Here is an 18112-nt window from a genome sequence, read left to right as displayed (position 1 = left end):
TGATACTTATTAATAAATAAGATTGGGCAATTTATTTTTCATTCATGTTTGTATGTGTCCATGAATCGTCCCAGAAATTAATAGATGATGACACATAATTTTAAGAAGTTGAGAATTTGAGGCATGTGTCATTAGAAATTAATTTCTAAATGCTCCTGATCGATTGATCCATCACGAGGGACGGTGATCGATCCGCTGAGATTAATGCACAGATCACTTAGTCAGATGGACGAGTCTCGAGTCCACGGTGTAGAGACACTAGAGTGATTATGCAAGTACTTGTTAGAGAACAAGGTATTGAGCATGACCAAAGATAGTAGTCACATGGATGATCCACTCGTCAGTAACTACTTATGCTACAGTTGTATGACTGGTCCTTTGACCTACGATGCCTCAGCTATTCACTGTGAGGTTGTTGTAGTTTGACGAGCATGTAAACTTGGGCCCTAGTCATTCGGGTCCTTGTAGTGCGAATTGGCTGTAGTAGGTTTATTTTGGAATAGGGTTGCATCTAGATGGGATCTATCGACCTTGATAGATTAGGAGTGATCCTATGTGATTTATGAGACTGAGTTCAATAAATTCCTGGCCAGGTATTTTGGAAAAAGAGTTTTCCATATCTCGAACTGGAAGTCGTATAAATTTGACATATGACAGACGATGGGGTTTGACGAGATATCCATAACCTCCGTCACGTCGGGATCCATGATAGAGGGACTGTATCATACGCTAACTGCACCAAGAGGTTCAGATATTCCATTCTGCTGGGTTGCCACCACATACTGCTAGGTGTCACTAGTGAATTGTGAGACTCGAAGGCATTCACTTGGTGATCAGTGAACCCTAAGAGTAGAACTGAAATCATTTCAGTCCACTGAAAGGAGTTTCAGTGATATTGAGATGGAGATCTCAATATTTCTAACTACCAGTCAGAAGAGAACCTACGGGGTCACACACATAGAGGATTTAATTAGTCAGACTATCATAATTATGATTTGGAATCATAATAGAAATCAATCATCAATATGATTGGTGATTGAATTAACCCACTAAGTGTTAGTGAGTTAATAGAAGAAGAATTAAGTGGAATTGATTGCAATTAGATTGCAATTGGATTGCAATTGGGCTGATTTAATGAGCCAAATCAAATTGGGTTCGACCCAAATTGATTTGGGTTCATGATTGGGTCAATTTGATTAAACCAAGGTTTGTGCGGATTTTAAAGACCACATGTCATCGTAGGATGAATATGACTTAAGTCATGTTTACACTATGCAGACTTTAAAGTCCACATGGCGTCGTAGGATGCATGCTCCCAAATCAATTAATTCTCCTAATGAGATTAGGAATCCTAATGTGATTAGAAAATTAATCAATTGATTAAATAGACACATGTCATGCATCTATGAGCACAAGGATTGGACACTTGGCATTAATCCAAGGGTGGGTTATAGTTTCATACTCCTAATAAGATTAGGAGGAGCCCTAAACCCAATCTATAAAAGGGTAGCAAGGGACAAGTTATGAATTAATTCTCTCCTCTTCCTCTCCACGCCTCCTCTTCTTTCTTCCTCCTTCTCCACGGCAGCAAGGGGTCTTCATCCTCCTCTTCTTCCACGGTAGCAAGGCAAGGAAGATCCATGTGCAAGGTTCCTCCTTCCTCTTCCTCCATTGCGAGCAAGGTTGAAGAAGAAAGGGTTCTTCTTTAAGGAGGTATGTTGCAGATTTTTATCTTCTAATCTATATGATAGTCATGAGAGGTCTTTGCAAGGAACTAACACTTCGGTAAGACCCTATCTCAGATGATTAGATCCTCGTGTGGATACCTGTAGAGGCCGAACAATTGTGTGGCTCAAACAGGAACCTAGATAGATCATCAGGCTGTGGTGTTCTTCACCTGCAGAATTTTTGAAGATGAGATCTTCAAATTAATTTCTTCTGATTGTAGTTTCAGTTTTATGAATCTTAATCAACCTTCCTCATATTCTAATCTCCCCTTCCTAATGAATTCAAAGATCTTCTAGATTTGAATCTAGAAAACTTTTTGAATTCTATGATCCGAGGCACGTTCATGCGATGAATGACGTCCCGTTCGAATTCCGCTGCGAACGTCGCATCGAACGGTGCGTAACTTAGCAACTGTTCCATATGATCCATTCACTTCTCATCTTTTCATATTGGTTACAAAGACTTCCAATAATTTGGGCTGAGCCTTAACAGAACTTGTTTGCACCCCTATGGATTGCGGCCCACAGGTCCAAATAAATTTACAGATTTGGATTGGATCAGGTTGGGATGGGTCGTTGAATTGAAAACTCAAAATTATCTAAATTTTAAATGGATCGGTTCGAATCTGAATTCAGTAAATCCAGATCCGATCCGAAAAATTGAACGGATCTACTTTTAGGATCCGACCTGACTCCACGGGTTCTCCAAAATAGATCGAGTCAGATCTAAGTGGGTTAGGTCGGATCAAATCATGGATTAATCCAATCCATTTGCAGTCTTAGTGGTTGCAGTCTTCGCTCCATCTTACCCATATCCGTCTCTTCCTCGTTGTGGTGCAGCGCGCCTTGGACAAGTCTTCATTACTTGGAATCCTGGGAGAAAAAAAAACCAAGGCCAAGTGACAACCGCACAACTCGAATGAGCCAAAAGAGATAAAATTATGAAGTCAAGAGCCAACGGCAGCACATGCACCACTAAAAGAAGCTTCTTTCTGTGGATGCTCTTATTCCACTTTAGTTATCACATTGACCGTGTGCTATAAGTAGGAGATGGGTGGAAGGATCATCGCATCTCGGAAGAACAAGGAAGTGGGGATTACTAAAAACTAGAAAAAAAATATGATGCCTTTTAAGGCGTTTTTCATCCTTTTGGCTCTCCTCTGCAGTTTAATCATCCAACCAAGTATGGCTACCAGGGCTACCAGGGATCTTGCCCATGATACACAAACAAGTGAGCGTCATCTTATGTCGGCTTTCCTCAAGCCTTATTTATCTGTGTTTCTTATGTCTTTCTTTTCCTCCATTTTTCTGCCCAACCAATTTATTTTGTTTCATTTTTTAGAGGCTCACTAGTTTAACACTAAAATGTGAAAACAAATTCATCGCAGCAGACATGGTATGGTTTTTCTAACCGGCATATGACGAGCTATGACCCCAAAAAATGATACTTCAAATACCAGAAGGGACAAAAATATAACTTTGAGCGGTGTTGGCATAGTAATAAAGACTTACACAATAACTGTTGCATAGATGAAGTTGAAATTTTCTATTGATTTATTGTGGGAGATGTACACTTATTGATTGCAGCATGTGGCCATGCTCAGTGTAATCAGAACCCCCTCTTAATCTTAAAAGTTTCTGTTCTTCAATTGCAATGGCCTCGCTGACTTCGACATGTGGCCTTGCTTAATGAAATCAGAACACCTTTTTAATCTCCCAATTTACTTCTTTTATGAAAAATATATTGCTTTCTTTTAATTAATATCGCATAAGTTGTAGCTAGAATATGGAGTAAAACATAAGTTAGAGCCAAACCATTCTTTTTTGTTCTCTTTTTTTTTTCCAGCTTTCCCACTTTATTACAAGAAATTTATCTCATATTTGAAGCAATAAAGATAGGGACATCTGTAGGCACATAATGTTCTCTGGCTGCATGATATGAAGGGACAAGTTTACTCTTTGAAAATTAATGTGATAGGTAGGGGTGGTTTAATATTGAGTTACCACAAGTGGTATTATCAGGCATGTATTAGAATTTTTTATGCACAAAATAGATGCCTTCCATCTGAAAGTGGAAGAGGCCTGACATGAATTAGACTGGTTGCCCACATGCTGCCATCAAGGGCTAGGGGTCTAAGAGAGCTAAGCTTAATCAAGCTTGGGTCTGATTAAGCTTGGGCCTGATTAAGCTTAATTTGAAACTAATTTTAAGCTAGAAACTCGAAGATCAAGTTCGATTTTTCTTATCAATATTTCAAGCTTAATTTCGAACCAACTCGAAGACGGGTGTACTTGATCAGCTCAATAATCTTAAATTGAGTTTGAATTATAGCTTGATTTTAAGCTTGACTCAAGTCTAAATTAATATTTAATTGATTAAAAGAATTATATTAATCAAAGTCCTAATTCAAAAATCCATTATCTATCTATCTGTGTACCTATCTATACAAACGCACTCACGTACACAATAAAAGCTTGTTTTATTGATTCAAATTTAATTTATTTATCTACAATTTGAGTTTTTCTCAAGCTGAAGCTTGATCTGAGTTTGACCTGCTCACTCAATTGGTTTGACATCACTATCTGTAACACATCATACTGCTATGTTAAAATAGTTGAATGGGAATTTAACTTACTTTGTCTCCTTCATAACCTAGTATAATCTAGTAAAACTAGTTTAGAATGGAGGTAAGAAACTTCCTTCAATTATTTTTCCTTTTAAAAAATGAATGGCAAATGTAGATCTTGGTGAATGCTGTTGGAACGTTATAAATTTCGATCTTTTATCTTAAAAAGAAAATTAAATACATCTTTCCCTCTAAGTTAATGCAAATAATAATTGACAATTGGTTTGTGCAGAAGTTGATGGCCAGAAGCCTGCGGATGCTGGGCATATTTCTCGTGGTGCGTTAGCGCCGAGTAGGCAACCATGTGTAGTGGGCAAGGGCAAGCCTTACGGCCGATGCCTTCCCTCTCCACCAGTGGTGTATCCACGTCCCTGCAGAGGGATCTACAGATGCCGTCCCCCTCCACCAGTGCCTCCCCCTCCACCAGTGCATCGACTTCCCTGCAAAAGGATCTACGGATGCCGTGGTCGTCCTCCCACACCATAATTGCCACAAAAACCTTATCTATACTAGTATCAGGGGCCATTGACCGCTCTGTGGTCGAACATATATTACCTTCACTTTGTATCAATCCATGCACTAAATAAGCAGCCCAAGGCTGATGTCATGTTTGGGCGTGTTCAGCTTACAACGGAGAGCTATATAACACCTCTATATTTTAAGTGCTCTTCTACTGTTATTGTTGTTGTTCTAAGACTTGTGGCTCAGGTCTATATCATCAAATCATCATCATTATTGCTGAGTAAAAGAATATGGACTCCTACCCTTGAAAATTATGTTTTATGCTTATACTTTTCTCTTCTGCTCCTTTTTAGGTTTTTTTTTTTTTTTTTTTTGACAAGTCCATCAATGTTTGGGATAGAAGTATGGCGGATCCAAAACAACTCATCAAAAGAAGCATTAACTGCGAATCTTTTAACAAGCATACCAAATTTTCTTCTAGCATAATAAGCACTATGAGTCTGGTTCTTCCATGGAGCTAATGAGACGTGATTAATTTTCATAGGAAAAGCTAAGAAATGGAGTTCATTAGACAGGAGGGGTTCGACGGAAATTTGTGAAGATAAAAACTTGCAGGGACACTCTGATAATGAAAAAAATTGAAATGTCATTAGGATATTCTAGGACAGGGGTTTCTCATTGAACGTTAAAATTATTGCTGTCATGGGAATGACAATATTGTATTCTTTTTTTTTTTTTTGCTAAAAAAAAAGGGAGCAGGGGGGAGGAAGGGACAAGCCCAACCCCGCGTAGCAGCCTCCACTGGGCCCCCCACCCCGCCAGGAGAATGTTCGATGCGGGCAAACCGGGTCGTGTGTTGGGCACGCCGACCTATTTTACTTATACCCTTCCCACCCGTGAGTCGGCTCGGTTACCCAACCCGACCCTCCGTGTGAGTACGTCACACCTGGCACCACCCAGCCTATCAGCCGACCAGTAGCACTTCCAGACCCTGTGTCCAGGCGTGGAGCATTCGGTCCCCAAATTTAATCGACGTCCGCGCGTTTCGAACCTGGAACCACTTGGTTGAAAGTAAACGTTCCGTTCCTACTGAGCTACCACCTTGGTGGTCAATATTGTATTCTTTCGACGACATGACAAAGAGTGAGGCATTTGAAAAAGTACAGAAAATAGATTACTAAGCTTATTTAATAATTCCCATAACTGTTGAGGTACAACAGCCTTTTGGTCTCCAAAACCGAGACAAGGAGCAGAATGAGCCGCTCTAATAGATGGAACGAAAGGACGGACCCCAGATATGAGTCATATGACAGGAATTCATGAGACGCACTTGACTATCTTAGGAAGAGGCCACAAGACGGAGTCCATTAGATGGAGGAGTTCGAGAAACGTGAGAAGTCTGTGAGGAATAAAAACTTACGAGGGCATTTTGAGAATTTAAAATAAAAATACTGCAAGGATATTCCGAGATAGGGTTAGGGGCATTTTGAGCATAAAAAATTAAAACATTATAAAAATAGAAGTAAAGGTGGATTGGATAATTTTCGTCCAAGTTTACTTTCATATCTGGATCAATCTTGTTGTAGGAATAAAAGGTTTGAACTTAGTCTTACATCGACTAGATAGCGGAGATGTTTGTTTCTTAAATGAAGGGGTCTACCCCTTTCTCTTCAAAGGTGCCTTTTGCGGGGCAAAACCGTGCGTTGGGAAGAGACTAAAACCCCCTTCAAAGCGGACAATACCTCTGAAGAGAAGCAGTCGCTTCTATTGTTTAGACCGATAGAGGCGAGGTCGGAGGGCGGCAGATCCCACAGTAGCGCTGAACGCGCGGGCCGGAGGTCGGTCTCCTTTGATCTCATCAATGGTGAGGTCGGAGGGCAGGAAATCCCCCCGTAGCGTTGGACGCGCAGGCCGGAGCCTGACCTTCCTTGACTTCATCAATGGTGAGGTCGAAGGGCGGAAAATCTTTCCGTAGAGCTGGACGCGCGGGCCGGAGCCCGACCTTTCTTGACCTCATCAAATCTAAATATAGATAAAAATTTGAGCATTTGATTAATATTCGTATTTATTTCTATATCTGTTAAATATATATATATATATATATATATATATATATATATATATATATATATATATATATGCATTAAAAAACAAATCTAACCCCCGCTCTCGACAATCACGCATAACAATATTATGACAACGTCATGAAAAAATTTAAATAAAATAAGGAAGGAGAGGTGGAGGAGGGCAGAGGCAAAAGTGTGGTGGTGATGGTGAAGTCTTTGTCTCGATCATAATGGGGGCAATGATGCGATATTCAGCTTGCGATGCCGCCTTCATGGAATCAGTCAGCTTTACATAAACCACATTTCATTTCAGAGGATATTCAATACGGTCCAAAATTAGTCCAAAATTATTTTAAAAAATTATAAAATAATTTTTGGGGATGAATTACACTTAGATTCTAAAAATTTAAAAAATTTTAATAAACCACCAAAACGTTGTTTTCATTGTAATGTTGCCTAGCCTTCTATTTAGATCTTGGCATTGTTAACTAATTTCGGAAAAAGACCAAAATACCCATAATTCAGAGGTATGAAAACATGGCTTTTACGTGATCTCAAAGCGCTATGCCCTTTGCAATTCATCTACTTGCGTAGATCTTAAAATGTTTCATCCTCAATCACACATCCACCTACACATATCTCCAAATGCTCTATCTCTATCATCCATCCATCATGCACAAGTTTCAAAGCACTCCATTTTTTTGCCATCCATCCACTTGCACAGATCTCAAAGCGCATTGTCCTCTATAATTTGTCCACCTGCTCAGATCTCAAAGAACTTTATTTGTCATCCATTCACTGCAAAAATCTCCATTCTCTATCATCCATCCAATTGCACAAATTTTAAAGCATTTATCCTTCCCCATTCATCCACTTGCACAGGCCTTGAAGTGCTTCATCCGTTATCATCCATCCACTTGCACAGCTTTCAAAGCACTCCATCATCTTTTGTCTATCCATCTACACCGATCTCAAAGCACTCAATCCTTTGTCATCGATCTGCCTGCATAGATCTCAAAGCGCTCTATTCACTATCATCCATATGCTTGCACAAATTTCAAAGTGCTCCACCCTATCATTCATCTGCTTCCATAGATCTCAAAATGCTCCATCCTTTGTTATTTTTTCTCTTGCACTAACTTTAAAGAAATCCATCCTCTACCATCTATACGCCTGCACATATCTCATAACACTCCATCCTTTGCCATTTATCTTTCTGCATAGATCTAAAATCACTCCATCCTCCATCATTCGTCCACCTGCATAAATTTCAAAGCGCTCCATCTTTTATCACCTATGCACTTGTACAGATCTCGAAGCACTCCATTCTCTTTTGTTCATTCACCTACATGGATCTTAGAACATTTTATTCTCTGTCATCCATTCACTTCCACAGATTTAAAGCGCTCCACCTCTATCATCCATCCGCCTGCACAGATCTCAAAGCACTCTATTATTTGTAATTTGTCTACCTACTAAGATTTTAAAGCTCTCTGTCCTATATCATTCATCCACTTGCAAAAATATTAAAGCACTTCATCCTTTATTGTGCCTGCACAGCTCACAAAGCGCTCCCATCATTTGTCAATCATGCTACCTGCACAAATCTTAAAGCATTTCTTTTCAATTCATGGAAAAACAAGTCTTTTGCTAAGTTAGCGGGAAGGGTAGTGCTGAAATTTTATAAAAATTTAGTTATCAAATAATCCTCACATGATAACATTTTGTAATATAGATAGATGGCTTGCCACGTTGCAACGAATTTGAAATTTTGGTGGTTTCTTCGCACTTTAAAATTTTTGGAATTATTTATAAATGCAGAAACTTTGAGAGATGTATCTATAATTTCTCCAATTACTTTTGGCTTTTTTTTTTTTTTTTTGGGACTAAAATCATTATTGAGGAGTCCAACACTCCCCCAAATATGCTCTAAATTGTGCTACCAACCAGTTGCAAGATCAAGATGGGGCACGTGAGGAATTTGGATGCTAGTATGTCATGGAACCCACCATGTCGATATATAGATGGATTGAGTGGTTGCGGTCTCCGGTCCTTCTTACCTGTATATGTCTCTGCCTCGTTATGGTGCAGCGTGTTGGACGAGTCCTCACTTCTAGGAATCTCAGGAAAAAAATCAAGGCCAAGTGGCAATTGGAATGAGCCAAAAGAGATAAAATTATGAATTCAAGAGCCAATGGTAGGACATGCACCACTAAAAGAAGCCTTTTTTTGTGGATGCTCTTATTCCAATTTAATTACCACATTTCCCGTGTGTTATATAAGTAGGAGATGGGCCGAAGGATCATCACACCTCGGAAGAACGAGGAAATGGGGATTATCAAACACAAGAAAAAAATGATGCCTTTTAAGGCATTTTTCATCCTCTCGGCTCTCCTCTGCAGTTTAATCATCCAACCTAGTATGGCTGCTAGGGATCTTGCCCATGATACGCAAACAAGTGAGCGTCATCTTATGTCTTCCCAAACAATTTATTCTGTTTCATTTTTTAGAGGTTCGCTAGTTTAATACTAAAAGATGAAAACAAATTCATCATAGCAGAGATGGTATGGTTTTTCTAATCGGCATGACATTAGCTATGACTCAAATTGTGATACTTCAAATACCAGAAGGGACAAAAATATAACTTTGAGCAGGTTTGGCATAGTAATTAAGACTTACACAATAACGGTTACATGGATGAGGCTGAAATTTCCTATTGATTTATTGCGGGAGATGTGAACTTACTGATTGCAGCATGTGGCCATGCTCCGTGTAATTAGAACCTCTTTTTAATCTTACAATTTTCTTTTCTTCTTCAATTGCAATGGCCTCACTGATTTCAGCATGTAGCAATGCTAAATGTAATGGGAAGGATTTTTTAATCTTCCAATTTTCTTCTTTTTATTAAAAATATATTGTTTTCTTTTAATTAGCATCACATAAGTTGTAGCTAAAATATGGAGTAAAACATAAGCTACAGCCAGGCCATTTTTTTCCTCTTTTTTTTTTTACATTTTTTTCGTGCTTTGCTACCTTATGGCAAGAAATTTAACTCTTATTTGAAGTGGTAGAGATAGGAATATCTGTAGGTACATAATGTTCTCCAGCTACATGATATGAAGGGACAAATTTACTCTATGGAAATTTATGTGACAGGTAGGGATGGTTAAATGTTGAGTTGCCAACCAACAGAATTAGCAGGCATGACAGACTTTTTATGTACAAAATAAATGCCTTCTACCAGAAAGTTGAAGAGGCTTGACATGAATTAGACTAGTTGCCCACATACTAGCATCAAGGGCTAGGGGTCTAAGAGAGATTACAAGCTTGGTTCTGATTTTTGAAACTAATTTTAAGCTCGAAACTTGAATATCAAGTTTGATTTTTTTTTTTTTACCATTATTTCAAGCTTAATTTCAAACCAGCCCAAAGATGAGTGTACTTGATCAGCTCGATAATCTTAAATTGAGTTGAAATCAATTCAAGCTTGATCAAGCCTGGTTCAAGTTTGAATTATAGCTTGATTTTAAGCTTGACTCAAGTCTAGATTAATATGAAATTGAAGAATTATACTGATCAAAATCCTAATTCAACAATTCATTATCTATCTATCTATCTATCTATCTATGTACCTATCTACACGCACTCACACATTAAAAGCTTGTTTTATTGATTCAAATTTAATTTATTCATCTACAATTTGATCTTTTCTCCTGCTAAAGCTCAATTAGGGTTTGCCCTGCTCAGTTGGTTTGACATTCCTATCAGCAACACATCCTGCTTCTATGTTAAATTGGTCAAATGGTAAATTCATAACGTAGTATAAATTAGTAAAAGTAGTATATCATGGAAACAAAAACCTCAATTATTTTTCTTTTCAAACTCTATCAAGAAGATTTTGATGAATGTTGCTGTAACGTTTTAAAATTCGATCTTTTATCTTAAAAAGAAAATTAAATACGTCTTGCCCTGTATGTTAAGATAAATAATAATTTGGAATTGGTTGCGCAGAAGTTGATGCCCAGAAGGCTGTGGATGCTGCTATTTCGTACCGTCCACTTCGGCGAAAGTCTCGTCCATGCTCAAAATACTACAATTGTCGTCCTCCTCCTCCCACCCCATAACTGCCACCAAAATAACCTTATCCATGCTACTATCCGGGGCCATTGACTGATCCGTGCTCCAACATATATTATCTTTACTTTGTATCAGTCCATGAATTAAATAAGCAGCCCAACGCGAATATCAGAATTGGGCTTGTTCAGCTTGCAACGGAGAGCTATATAACATCTTTATATTTTGAGTGCTCTTCTACTGTTACTATTGTTGTAGTGGCTCATGTCTATATCATCAAAATCATCATCATTACTGAGTAAAATAATATGGACTCCTACCATTAAAAATTATGTTCTATGCTTAAACTTTTCTCTTCTAACGAAGAAAATTATAGGCAGCTTGCAAATATAGGAATTGATAACCGAATTCTTTCCTTCAATGTTTGGGATACAAAGTATGACAGATAAAAAAAAAAAAAAAATAATTCATCCAATGAAATCAGATGATGCAACATCAACAAGATTAATAGTGTGAGGCCCTGCCCATAGGCCGGCCTAACTGAACACAGGCTGCGTCCATTTAGCAGCTTGGAGCTTGTCTAGGTTGGGACTAAAGGCCCGTGGCCTGGAATCAGCGGGTGCCCACCCCAAATCCACTGGTGCATTGCCCTATTCAATGAAAAAAATAACAAACAGAACACGGCTCTGCCTTTTTGAGTTTCAATCGGAGGCGGCGGCGGACTCCGCCCCAAACTCTAAGTTGCGGGGATGCCAGCTATTTAAGAACCCCACCGCCCCTCGAGAGGCCATGCCAATCTCCTTGCTTCTTTCTTCTTCTTTCTCTTCTGGATTATTGAGATTTCTCGTTACCGCACAGTCTGTATTCTTGTTGAAATCGCGGTCGAACATCGCCGGAGACGAGGTAAGAAACACTTCCATCCTTCCTATTTTCTTTTGCGGTCCCATGGTTCTTGTCGTCACCTTGAATGGTGCCGGCAAGTCGCCGGATTTGGTTTAACAGGACCGCCCGTCTTATGATTCTTCTTCCCTGTTCCAACTATAGTCTCTTCTATTCCCTTTGTATCCGCCATGATTCGACGCCAAGACCCTTACCAGAGTTCTGGTTGAGCTCTTGGCGACTCTCGCGACTGCAGCGAAGGTGCGTCGGCCGCCGGCGAGCGAACCAAGCAGCGATCATGCCGTTTCCCCGATGCTCTCTTATCCTTTTTCTTGTTCTTCTCTGCTTCACGGTTGCCGGATCCAAGGGGTAACCGGCCCCTGTTGACATTGATGCCGTCACTGGAGGTCAAATCTCCAGCCATCAGTGTCGACATCTGACTTGCCCGTGACCGCGCTGTTGGGCAACTTCCCTTCTTGGTTTTTTTAAGGCCACATTCTCCTCCATTTTCCGTTAGACCCAAAAAAAAATAAAGAAAAAAAATTGTGTCCATTTTCGAGATGATTTCATGAACTTTCCTTCTCTCTCTCACTTCTGCGCTCTCTTAGGTTGGATGGGCCCCAATCGATCGACCTAGATGAAAAGATCCTAAATCATCCTGATGGTCATGCAGCATTGCGATTTCTAATCTGATTTTATTGCAAATACTGGGCCTTATTATCTTCATATTCTAATGTGTTGATTCTACTCCAATCTTAGCCTAATTATATTAAGAATCTCATGAATAGAGACTAACACATTTGCACTTGATTAATCTTGAAAGATTTACATTGTTAAGGGGTGGCTTGCCGCAAATGTTGGGGGTTAAATGTTGGCAAGGGATTCTGCTAATGGGAGTTAAATGTTGGTATATATTTTATTCTGAGGGCTTACGACAGGATCTGGTGAAGTTTTCTACGGTGGGCACTGAAGGTTTACGGTTTCCACAGGCGGTGGATTGGATGAGTCGTAGGGTATGTCCGAGGGCCTAAATTCTCTATCTTGGTCAACGGCACACCGTCTTCTTTCTTCGAGTTCACTATAGGGCTGCGTCAGGGATGTTCCTTATCTTCATACTTATTTATTATTTATGCTAACGTTTTGTCTCGTGCTTTGCTGGGTGTGTATGCTAGCCGAAAACTGGAGGCCTATATTCCAGCACCAGAAGATGGACCTATTTTCCATTTACTCTTTGCTGACGATTGACTTCTCCTGGCCAGGGCGCGGGTTTCTGATACACGGTCCTTCACAGAGTATTGGTGGATTACTGCGCGGCGTCTGGGCAGAAAGTGAACCTCCTGAAGTCAGCCATTCATTTCATCCCTAGCATGGAGAGTAGAGTCAGACAGGAGATCTGGAGGATACTGTAGATTTCAGAGCAGGAGGGGACCCTGAGCTACCTGGGAGTCCCTATCACAGGTCGGAGATTACGGGTGGTAGTGTACTTGGGTCTGGTGCAGCGGGTCCAGAGTAGGTTGGAGGAATGGAGGGCTTCATCTCTCTCCATAATGAAAAGATTGACACTGGTCAGATCGGTGTTGGGGTCCATGCCAATTTATCTCATGGCCAACACTGTGGTACCGAAGACGACTCTATTGAGGATCGAGCGACTTCTTCGAAACTTTTTGTGGGGGTCACATCGTGGAGGCCATGGGGTGCATCTGGTGGCCTGGAAGCAGGTCTGCCTCCCCCTAGTGAGAGTGGTCTTGGGGTGCAGTTCCTCCTGGAGAGGCGCGAGGCTTTCATTGCTCGACACGCAGTTCGGTTCATGTTAGAGCCATATGGGCTCTGGAGTCAAGACAGCCAGATATAGTCAAAGGGGCTCAAAAGGGGCGGCACGGAGTGGTCGCAGAGTTTTCTTCGTGTGGCACGAGATTGGGAGGTACTTGCCGACCACGTCAGCAAACACCATGTGGCTGATAGGCGATGGGCGGAGCATCGAGGTGATCGGTGATCCGTGGGTGGATATCCTTCCCCTGAGGAGTTGACCGACCATGGTTCATATTGAGGCAGCAGAGAGGCTGCAGGTGTGCGACCTCCTAGTACTAGAAGGGGCAGAGTGGGATGAGGCCAAACTGCGACGACTGCTGTTCGGGGTACACCTTGCTAAGAGAGCCCGATCCCTTCCGGTACCGGGATGCGCGAGGCCAGATGTTAGGGTTTGGGGTACCTCGTGCAAGACGAGTGTCAGAGTGGAAGACCTCTCCCTTGTTATCCAGCGGGAGCACGAGTCGGAGCTGGACTGCACTTGGATCTGAAGGTCTGGGCTTCACCTGAGGGCAGCACTCTTCTTATGGAAGGTGACGTAGGACTGCCTTCCGACGAGAGCAATGCTGAGCAGGCGTGGCCTGGGGATCCCCGCAGAGTGCGGGACGTGCGGTGCTGAGGAGATAATGGACCACGTGCTATTCCAATGCACATGGGCGAGGTTGACATGGCATTGGGTAGGGATTCCGTAGGAGGCCTGGGGTCAGAGGCTGCAGTTTCTATAGGTGATACGACAGTGGTTGGGCAGTTCGCTGATACGTTAGGAGGCCATTAGAGCGACTTGCACAGCGCATCAGATCTGACTGGCAAGGAACACTTGTACGTTTGGACTGCGCAGGATGTCACCGAGGTTTGTTGCGGAATCCGCTCGAGTGCAGGCGATGGAGATCAGGCCCACCCTTTCTTCAGATAGACCTTTGATAGCTCGGGACACCTGGAGTTCTCTCTTTACTCAGACAACTTCGCAGACGGTATTCTTCATCTAGAAGCGCCCACCTCCGAGCTTCCTCAAGGCACTACCAGAAAACATGCGTATAGTGATGGGGATTTCCGTCACTATACCGTGTTTTCAGTTATTAATACGGAATTTGTGACCGGAGCTTCCGTCACTGAATTGGTTACAAAAACACGCGTCACTAAATTCTCAGTGACGGCGGCGATTTTCGTCACTAAACTCCGTGACAGAACCGCCGTCACTAAGCTGTTACAAATCCAAGAATTAAATATTTAAGAAAATATGAATTTTCCGTCACTAACCAGTCACTGAGTTAGTGATGAAGGTAACTTGGTCACTAATTTTGTCATAGAATTCGGTCATAAGTTTGGTCACTGATCTATCACAACCTTCAGTGACAGATTTAGTTCTCATAGACATGGTCACAAATTGTCACTAAATTTGTCATTAATCTCGTCACTGACCTAGTAACAAGGTTACCATCACTAATTTGTCACAATTCACTGAGCAAAATTAATTTTTAGTAACCAAAATTCTGTCACTAAGTTTATGGCTGCTCGTCACAATACTTGGTAAACAATTCAGTAACCAAATTTGGTCACTGATCACATTCCAATAACCTGGCACATTTAGTATATTGATTAATATCATTAATAGCAAAGGCATTCAACATTACGCAAAAGTTATTTAACATGTTATTGAAAATAGGCATCAACATGTCCTAAATCTATCAAAATAAAGTCCAAAAGTATGTCATAGAGATCAACAGAGATTTCATTCCTCCTAGGAATGCAAAGACCTATTATCTAAGGCAAAAGCAATCATAATGAAGCATGATCAGCAGAACCAGAATCACAATCAACATCAATACTGGCAACTTGGCTCCTCGAGATCCTGCTTCTTACCATCCAATTAGTTCTCTCCAAAAATTAAATTTGGTGACGGAAATTTCTGTCCATAATCCATCATTGCCAAAAATTATCTTTTAAAAATTTATAAACACTTGGGTTACGATTTTTATGATGGCTGAATTTGTCACTGTCTGGTTGCAATTTTGGTTATCAATTTTGTGACAGATACTCCGTCACTACGGTGGTCACTAAGTTTTGGCGCCCATCCTATCTGCATATTTTGTGACCGGTCTGTCATTAATCTATCATTAAATTTATACCACGGTGACCAAATTTCTGTCTGTCACTAATCCATCACAAATAGTGACGGATAATGGGTTGTCACTAGTTTTCCGTCACTATAAGTTTGTTTTCTGGTAGTGAGGTCAACTTCAATGGGTCGATGCTGGATGGAGGTATGCGGAGAGGTGTAGGCTTTGTTATACAGGACCTGCACTCTAGGGTGGTGGCAGCAGGCGGCTGCTAGTTGTTTGACACGTTGATTTCTGAAGCGGAGTTGCAGGCTGCCTGGATAAGTATCCGACATGCACGGCAGGTGTTGCAGACCAATTCGATTATCCTGAAGGATGATTCGGCCACGATTATCAGTAGATTCAGAGGGGCCACGGGGCAAGAGCACGGACCACCCCCTGATCCGGGACATAGGGATGATGATGACAGATGGGGTGGCCTTTCAGGCTAAGCATGTATTTAGAAAGGCAATAGGACGACCGACTAGGCGGTTGCCTATATGGCTCACCACTCAGGGTACACCCTGTAGTCAGAAAAGAGGGAGCTGCCATGGGCAATCCGTGAGCTTGTATTTTTTAATTTTATTGGGTGTATTTGTACACGCATTATATGAAGAACCTGCCAAAGCAAAAAGAAAAAAGAAAAAAGAACTATATCTATGATCCTGCTGCAAGAAAAATGTGGTTATAGCTTATTACTGGGGAGATGAACCTGATGTTTTGAAAAAATTAGATTCAAAAATGAAAATTTTAATTAAAAAAAAAGGATTCACATGTATGATCTAACTGAATATCTAATTTTGGTTTTGAATTTATGTATTATATACATTTATTTTTAAAAAATTATTATTTATCTTATTGCCTAATTAATCAAGTTAAAATATTCATTGCTTACTGGGTTATTTGGCCCATTATTTGTTACCTCTCTGTTTTTATAAACTTAGAGGACTAGCATGACTCATGGATTTGCTATGGGAGAGTGACTAGAGGCAGAAATTTTACATATGCATAGAGTAGAATTTTTATTAAAGTTTGATACAAGATTTTAGAAAATTATTAGTTTTGTGAGATATTAAATTTAATTTGTTTTGCGACTATTTGTTTACGATACTACGATGAATTGTTGTGCATGCTTGTGGTAAGAATTTTCTATGAGTATACGGTAGTTGCTACGATCTTGAGCTCATAATTTGACTCGGAGGTGTTAGAAAAAATATTGGACACCTCGACCTCAGGCCATACCTGACTCCTTGATCTCAGACGTAAATCGAGAGGAACAACTCCGACCCTAATCGAGCAGCCGACCAACTGAGGTGAGCGACTTCGGCGCTGGCCAAGGCCATCAGCCGAGGAGAACAATCGGCACAAAGACTGACAATCCTAACAATCTACAACTCTAACAGCCTACAGTCGTGCCATCACCACAACCCACCTCCACCAACACTACGTGCCTCCCATGCAGACTGGCTCACACGCTGTGGCCGTACTATCAGCCGTTACTTGTCCATCATTATACCCCACATCAGATCAGGTAACGACAAAATGGGCTCTCCTATATAAAAGAGTAGCCCGAGGGACCTTAGGTACGTAAGGCATGACATAGGCAATATTACTCAAAGAGTCATCCTCTGCTGAAACTCTCTTCCTTCCACACTATTGTTTGGAATTGTATCCTAAATGTCAATCGTCAGCATATTGATGATTAAATTTTGTAAATAAATTGACAAATTAATAAAGTGTTATTTGGCATTATTCATCATTTCATCTTCAAATGAACTCTTATATGATGAAGTCCTTAGGACTTATGTTATGATAAAGGAGGATTTATCTTTGAGTCCTTAAACTTGTTCGCGACCAAATGATATGTTGTTACTAGGATGACAATATTATCGAGATTAGATCGTTGTGTGACATATACATTGGTTGTCCTCTTAACCAAGGAGTGTGGAGACACTGGTATGCCACACAGGTGAAGTGTAGGAGTACATTTTATCGAACGTGACCAATTCCGGAATGCTCTACTGTCGAGAGATGTTCCGAATAGATATGGGTATAAATTTGGCCCTCTGACCTGAGACCGCAACCTGTGACTAGCAAGTAACTCACTGTACTTTGGTACCGGACTACCTGAATTTCTAATTCAGTGACGGAAGGTCACTGGGTGCAGCCAAGTACTTGCGTAGTCAGTTGTGAGTCAAGATGGAATTGACCCCTCCTGGAAATAGGAGATAATGTCTTATGATTAATTTAGCAAAACCTTGGCCAGGGTAATCCCAGTGAGGAGTCACGGGATATCTAAAGTTAATCACATAATGGATGTACTAATTATAGGGTTGACAGTGAGCTCTAAGTCATCCTGGCATTAGGAGTCAAAG

General features: G+C 40.8%; 2 long non-coding RNA genes across 2 annotated transcripts; both read left to right on the top strand.

The window, feature by feature from the left end:
• Positions 1–2540: 2540 nt before the first annotated feature.
• LOC149768001 (uncharacterized) lies at positions 2541–5143 on the top strand. Its single transcript, XR_016399805.1, has 2 exons — positions 2541–2958; positions 4587–5143. It is a non-coding gene; the product is annotated as an uncharacterized LOC149768001 (long non-coding RNA).
• Positions 5144–8836: 3693 nt separating this feature from the next.
• Positions 8837–11202, top strand: LOC149768000 (uncharacterized). Its single transcript, XR_016399804.1, has 2 exons — positions 8837–9340; positions 10894–11202. It is a non-coding gene; the product is annotated as an uncharacterized LOC149768000 (long non-coding RNA).
• The last annotated feature ends 6910 nt before the right edge of the window (positions 11203–18112 follow it).

This window comes from Phoenix dactylifera, chromosome 3, assembly GCF_051530095.1.
Source record: "Phoenix dactylifera cultivar Ajwa chromosome 3, Ajwa_hap1_PhDact_Kaust_v1.1, whole genome shotgun sequence".
NCBI lineage: Eukaryota > Viridiplantae > Streptophyta > Magnoliopsida > Arecales > Arecaceae > Phoenix > Phoenix dactylifera.
Note: the sequence above shows the minus strand (reverse complement) of the source record. Positions and strands in the feature narration are given on the sequence as shown.